Raw genomic sequence first — 8,057 nt, forward strand, 5'->3', positions numbered from 1 at the left:
AAAAATTCTTAGACTGAAAAAATAATTTTTTAAAAAACATATTTAAAAAGGTAAGTGGAACTAAATTGAATGATTAATAAATAGACATGACATTTGATTTTCGACTTCAGGTTTATGATGCAAAAAATTAAACATATAAACTAACTAAAGAAATTATTAAATGATCATTCAAGCTGTATAGTTACTTCAAACAACGCTATGTAAAATTAAAAATTAATTTTACATAATATGTAAAAGTACTTAATTTTCAGAAGTTTATGAATATAGCAGTCAAACTTCTATTTAACGACCTTCTATTTTGCAATTTTTTAGGAGGAACCAAGAACATTTTGGAAATTTCTTTGAAAATAACTACGAAATAGCGAAGTTAATTTTCTATTTAACAAGCTTTTTTTTAAGATCCACTTTTCCTATTTCCCAAAATGGATAATTCTTTAAGATACCCCAACTTTATGGGGAAATGACCTCGAATTGATTTTCGCAGCTACTTAACTTTTAGAGAAAGCAGTAAAATCCCTTTTTCTTTTTGTTTGCATTTCATACAGGAATCCACGCCAAAAAATAATTTTCAAGAAAGTATAACAGAAATTTCTAAAGCATGAAACTATGATGTTACAGATTGTACTATTCGTTACAGTTTTGCTAAAGCTGGACTCTTAGTCAGCGTGGAGAATTTGGTAAGTGCGGAGGACGAGGATGACATTCCTTTAGAAGAACTTAAAAAAATGTGGGAGTGGCTAAGAGAGATCCACAAAATTAATGATGATGTACTGATCAATGATTTTCTTTTATTTATTCTGAAGCTGAAACCACAGAAACATTAACTTAATAGAATATTTTGGAACAGTGTGAAAAATAAAAACAATGCAGCAATAAATTGTGAGGAAGACGGAAATGATAAAGAAATTACCAAACCTTCATATTATAAAATCATTTGAAACAATTTGATAGTAGATGATGATTTACAAGATAAAGGTGTATTAATTGCTAGTGTTAATGAATTAAAAACCTGTTTTGTGTTTAAGTATTTCCATGATGATTTTCTATTTAATGAATTTTCCATGCAACGAACTTTTTATCAGGATTTAGCGACTTCGTTAAATAGAGACCCTACTGTATATTCATAATTTCAAAAGTCAAATGTAATCTAAGTTTTACTCTGTTTAGCATGTATCAAAGTATGTTTTAACAAAAAATTATACTTAGGAAATATTTCAGGGCAATATACACACTTATATGAGCTAGTGCTAGAATGTAGACGTTCATGATAGGTAATGTGGCACTTTTTATCTGTAGAATAAGAGCAATAGCGGCACTGAAACTTACAATTCAACTGTGGATTTCGTTTAACAAAAGCTGAAAAGAAATTAATAAAAATTTTAGAATTTGTTGACGTCTGTAACGATCATAAAATTTCACAATACTAGAAAAATGAAGAAATAGTATTATAGCTTTATTCTTTTTTTAAACATATATATAGATATACATAGAAGTGGGAGTGCATTTTTCAATTGAAACTTAAAAGTTAGTCTTCATTTTGAATGACATAAAATGTACTTTTGATAAACATATTTTAATAATCATTTATTTAAAAGTTGTTGCCATTAAACCAGTTTCATGACATGAGGTTAGTGTGGGTAAGCTATAAAATTAACTATTTAATCTATTGTCTCCTTAAGCTAATTTTAACTTAATACAGTCATAAATGAATAATCTGAAAAATGTTTATGATAGTTAATTTTAATGTTCAATAAATATTAATTTATAATTAATTACTGAACTGGAAAGACAAGCAACTACACTATATGTTAATTTTGAATACTTATTTAGAAGAAAAAAAGTTTTTTTAAAAAAAATTACTTAATAAGAAAGAAATATTTTTCTGATTAAGTAAATTTTTATTTTTCATTTCATAGAGTAGTTTAACAGATTAATATTAAATGAGGTAGAAGGCATCAGTAAAATTTTAAAAATACACATTTTATAACTGCTATAAAAGGGTAATAAACATTTAGAATTAAAATGCATTTTTTTTAAAAAAATTTCTACTTAACAAAAATTCTAAGTAAATATCCTTACTTAATAAGGTACCAAAAGTAATTATTAAAATAGGTAAAAACCATTTTCTTTAAAAACAACCTTGTAACCAATGTAATGAATAAAATAGTTTTAATTTATGGAGACAAAATATAGTATAAAGTAGTCAAAATTTAAGAAGAAATCATGAAGGATAAATACCAAAAATATTCTAGCTGTCCACATTAGCTCTTCCCTCATTGAAATCAAAATAATTAACAACTAATATAGAGTTTCAAAATATCATTACAAATAAGAAAAATATTTTTAATGTAATCCATAATTGTATATTTAACTTTAAAAACCAAATTTTGCTTGCTTCTTTTTAGAAAATAGATAAAATTAAAGATAATCATGTCACAAGATTAAATTTTTTCCATACATGAATAGCATTGAAATATTTACAATACATTTTGTCATTGTAACATTAATAAAACTCTCACTGTAGTATGTAACAAATTAACATTATAAAACATTAACAGGTAAAACACTATAAACAAGATGTGAACAACCTAGAGGCATAAGTTTTTATTAAATAGAATCAACAGGTTTCAAAAATTATTAGTTCTGTGATCCAATAAAATTTACAATAACAATATATATATATATATATATATATATGCATGCAAATGTAGTTTAAATATTGCATTTTAACTGATTAATTCAAATATTTTGATTAAGAATTTCAAATCAGAATTTAAAGAGATAATCATATTAAAAACTTAAACTTTAGGTAATATATTTTTAAAGTTACTTCCATAATAGTTAATAATCATAATAAGGTTTGATAATAAATTAATATTTAGGTATTTAGTTGGTATTTTCGCAGGTAAATAAATTTTTTTTCGTATGCTGGAAAGAAACATAGCATGTATATAATAAAATTAAGATAAATACAATATATATAGATTTTCTGGATTCAGTCTAAAGGTAAAAACAGTAGTCTAAAGCTATATAACAGCTGCTTAAACTATCTAACAATAAAACTATTGCTTAAACTATATAATATTAATATACATACAATAATAAGAGATATTACATTTCTAAAAACTATGTTTATAATAAATATCCAATGCAATCCTTTAACAATCAAGCTCTCATTCAAATTCTCTAAAAACACATCCTAAAAGATCATGGTCAAAATAGTACAAAAATTTTATACCAGAGTATTATTTCCCTAAAAACAATGTTTAGAAAAATGATTTCATTGTGATTTAAGCTTCAACATTAATCTAGCATCAATAATTATCAACATATCTAACATCAACATCTATCTAGCTTTAACATTAATCTGGATTCAAGATCAACAGAGAAAAGAATAATTTAAGAAACAAAACAATGCCATATATTTCAAAGAAAAACTCAATTACACAAAATGAGTAATCTAGCCAGATGTTACTTTTGCCCAATGTTGGAAAAATTATTTATTCAATTTTTATTTTATTTTAAGAGCTAAAATGAAAGTTTTGATTAAAAAAAAAAAAAAAAAGAAAGATGACTTTAAGTAAGATTTCACACTTTGGGAATTTATTAGTTGTTGTAAATTCTTTATCAGATATATTGAAAATACTATAACATTACAAAGTTATTTAACGCTACAAAATTTTACTTTAGAATCTGGACTAAAAAAATAAAATTAAGGACTAAAAATAATATTTAATAGATGTGAAAAAGAAAATAGTTAAAATCAGTAATTGCTGTGAAATTAAGAGACTGTAACCCCAGATTTTCATATAACAATTAATAATAAAATTAAAGCATTTATAAACAGCCAATACACATATGGATAAAGTGCCCATTTTAAACAGAGAAAAAAGCTATTAATATGTTACTCATTAGAGAAAAAACTATCGAACCAAAATTTTTTTAGTAAGTTTTAATTTTTATTATTATTCACTTGTTTTTAAAAAGTAAAATAACAATTCTGAAACTGCAGTATGGGTGTCTCCTGAAAAAAAAAATACATAAATTATCAGAAAATATTCAAATTTAAATTCAAGAATTCTCAGTTAAGTTATGCATGTACATAAAATACACATTTACCCAGCAGCAGAATTTTTTCCACCTATCTGCGAAAAAACTCTCTAGCACTAATATCTTTCTGCAAGATACTTTTAATAATAACAAACATATATATATTACTAATTTAAAATAACAAAAGCACTGAGTTTACAAAAAAAAAACACGATTTATAATTTTTTTAATTAAACCTGTAATAATTTTTTTTGTTTTAATATTATGGATGATATTTTCGCATCTTATTGGAGGTCTCGCATATTATTTTTGTAGTTTATAAATAATCATTGCAATAAAAAAACAATTAAAAATTACGAAATCCTTAGTAGTATTTGCTGAAAAAAAGATCGATCATGAAATCACATGAATCCGACTCCTCAAAAAAGGGTAATTCAAATGCGTGTTCCGTTTTGAAATTAGGTTGTTGTAATTAATAATTTCATATAAAAAGTATCAGATTTAAAAAATATGGAGAAATCAATAGCAATAACAGCCAAAACAATTGATAGAATCATTGCCTTAAAAAGTAAATACATACTCAAATGCAAGATTCGAATTTTCCATATTGTTTGAAATATATCGAGATATTTAAAAACCACATGAAAATCAATATTCATAACCGCCGAATATACAATAAAAACATTATATCGATTTATGATACTATCGGCAAAAATTGATTATCTTAATGCACAATTCAAATTTTACGGGTAAATTTCTGTAGAAAAGAAAACTGAAATTTTTTACATTTCAAAATAAAAATGTTTCTGCAAGAGTTTTGTAATGTTATGCGACAATGTCGCCGTGATTCTACCATGAAGCACATTTAAATATAAAAAATCAGAAATATTATTTCTATTTTTTTTATCAATTTTTTTATAAAGAACAGAAAAAAGAAATTTAATTGATACACAACAATACAATAAAAATGTATGATTAATAGCACAAATGTATATTGAAACATTTAAATATTCATGTTTAATCAGAGCAAATTTATTTTAAAAAAACTGAAGATAAGCACTTAAGAAAAAGATTTTTATTTCAATTATAAGAAATTATTTCTAAGCAAAAAAATAGAAAAAAGAAATATAGTTCTGAATGATAAAAACAATTATTGTATTTTATCAAAATAAAAAATCTTAAGAACAAATTGAAAAATCAAAATGCAGATGACAGATATAACTTGAAAAATATTATTACAGGAATGTTAATTCACCAAACTAAAAAATCTAGAGAAATTTTTCAAAAATCTTGAGTTAACTTCCAAAACATAAATAAAAGAATCAAATGCTGTATTAAGTAAAAAAAATTATAAATACAGTTAAGCCTCCATTAAGCGGACATTCATGGGACCAAAAAATTTGTCCGTTTACGGGAAGGGTACCCTAATAACGAAATTTAACACCGTAAATTGTTTTTGTAATATTCTCAAAGATGTAGAAATAATTAAATAATATCTACAAGGATACTGCAAATATCTACAAGAATATTTATTTAAACAATAAGAAAGATAAAAAAGAATATATAAAGAAGTTTGATATAAATACATAATTCTGGATGTAGCTACAGATAAATGAATATAATTTTCCTATTAGCATAGATACTCAAGTTAGACATATGATACCAAATAGGAGCGTACTGTCCTCAGTCCGTTTCAATTATTAGGTTCACATCCCCTTACACCTACTTATCATTTGATAGGGAACATGGTTAATACCTTCTTGGAAAATAAACCTCCCATGATTCACAGAAAAAAAAGTAATGCATACCTGTAAGTCATGAGGACCTATGGAGATGATTATTCACAATTGATCAGCTATCAAGTGTCTGAATAAATGTTTCATTTATATAAACACCTCAAAGATTATACTTCTGTTCTCTTTTTTTTAACCCCAGTTGTGTTAAATACAGTCTTCAAATTGATAAGAAAATTAAAGAAATTTTCAATGGGGAAGAAGCATTGAAAGAAGTCATTTCAACTTTAGGGGTCTCATAACCTGTGTGGTCCAGATCAAAAGATGCCGATGCCAGAATTGTGCAGTACCATTTTCTCTCCTTTCAATACAAAGATAAGGCAAGGTGACAGGAGAAAGATTGATTTTTCGGTGGTGAAATAGCTTAACAATATTTTTAGTTATGGATAAGGCAAAAAGTTTTATTTGCGTGCTTTAAAAATGGTGAAAAGTTAAATTTTTTTAGCTTGCAATTAATTTAGAAAAAGTAGTGTCCGGTTTGTAGAGGTAAAAAAAAACGTTTCAGGACCAAAATGACTGTCCGTGTCCGGTTACGGGAGTGTCCGCTTTGCGGAGAATGTACGTAATGGTTTATTCATAGAAGATTCCCGGGGAATTAAAAACAAGTCCGTATTGAGAGGCGTCCGTTTTGCAGGAGTGTCCATAACAGGAGGTTTCACTGTATATACATATATATATATATATACGCCATTAACTCATAACAAACATAAGTATTAAATTATATAAGTAAAAATGAGACATGTAACAAAGTGATTGTGGCTCCATGGAAAAATATCTGAAATTTTCAAAGAAAAAAGTAAGTTCATGTAAGAGGCATATACATAACATGGTAATGGCAAATTCTGCTTTTTAAAAAATTATAAATTACAATTTTTACAAATGAGAAATTGATATACTTTATTTTCAATCTTATTTCATCGAATTTTAATGGTTACACAAAGTATAGACAAATAAAATTTCCTAAAATTATGAGCCATATAATTTTAAGAATTTAAAATAGCTACACTTTAAAATTAATAGAAATTTGAATTCTTGTCATAGATTTGGACAATCTTTCTGTACAATCATTATTTATTTCGAAAAATTCCAATAATTTAGATAATGATCTTTCAAATATCCTACCCTTTTCTATTATTTGGAAGTTCATATTAATTTAAACTGTTGCACCCTGGGGTTCTTGCCAAATCTCCTCACACCTGTTTTTTATCTCCCCATTATTATTTCTTTGTTCAAGCTTGTTCCTTTGTCCTTATTGGTTAAACCACTTTACAGGTCTTTTTGCCTCTTTACTATTTTACTTTTATTTGGTATTTACACAACAAGGAAGGTCCTTCTTTATAGAACTGTGAAACTATAGTAGGTCAATTTATTTACCTTACATACGTTTTTTTTCAAGTTGTTTGCTTTAATCCTTGATTAATAAAAATAAATAATACAGATTAAAAAGATAGAAAATATTTTATATTATTGCTTTTTATTTATCTGTGTGAACATTAAAAATTAATGTTATAAATTTGTTTTGAATTATAGGTTATATACAAAACATACTTTACTTTTTTCATGAATTAGTACTGTCAACTCTTAAAAATAAATCAATAAAAAAATGAGAATCACAACGGGTATAGGCTATTCAAGTATGAAACTTCATTGTTTGTTTCAATAATAGATATATGAAAAATATTTTAAAACTTTTTAACAAGATTCAGTTCTAAATAACACAAATTAATTATAATTATATGTAAAACTTTTATATGTAAACAATAATAAGATATGAGAAAGAAAATTCAAACCAAGGCTGGTTTTTATCCTTCCAGAAAAAGTTGACTGTTTAAAAACACCGAGCATCACATAAAACTTTGAATTTCTAGTAAGCTATAAAATAAAAGCAGATTGGACCATAAAAAAAAAACATAATTTAAGTCAATGTTACGAAAGATTTTGTATAAATTACACTATGAAAAAATAGCAAACAATTAGAGACACTAACAAATACATGTTTAAACAAAAAATATTTAAAAAAGGAGTAAAAAACTAAGAAGACTTTTAAAGTAAGTGTTATTACATCTTTATTTTCATCTACTTTAATTTAAATGTGCTATTCACATAATTTTATGAAATATTTGGCATATAGTTTGGATAGCTATTTGAAAAAAATATGCGCTCATGCAAATTTTAGTGTTGTGGTTTTACACTAAAATAGTATTTGGCCATCAA

The 8,057-nt window shown here is 25.2% G+C and overlaps 1 long non-coding RNA gene across 1 annotated transcript; it reads right to left on the reverse strand.

Annotated features, from left to right (window-relative positions):
- Positions 1-517: 517 nt before the first annotated feature.
- On the reverse strand, positions 518-7,623 carry LOC147807250 (uncharacterized). The gene is made up of 2 exons (XR_015435582.1): positions 6,966-7,623; positions 518-1,356 (listed from the first exon to the last, which is right to left on the reverse strand). It is a non-coding gene; the product is annotated as an uncharacterized LOC147807250 (long non-coding RNA).
- Between the last annotated feature and the right edge of the window lie 434 nt (positions 7,624-8,057).

The sequence above is a fragment of the Parasteatoda tepidariorum genome, chromosome 7 (genome assembly GCF_982258835.1).
Source record: "Parasteatoda tepidariorum strain Cologne lab strain chromosome 7, Ptep-v5.0, whole genome shotgun sequence".
Classification (NCBI taxonomy): domain Eukaryota; kingdom Metazoa; phylum Arthropoda; class Arachnida; order Araneae; family Theridiidae; genus Parasteatoda; species Parasteatoda tepidariorum.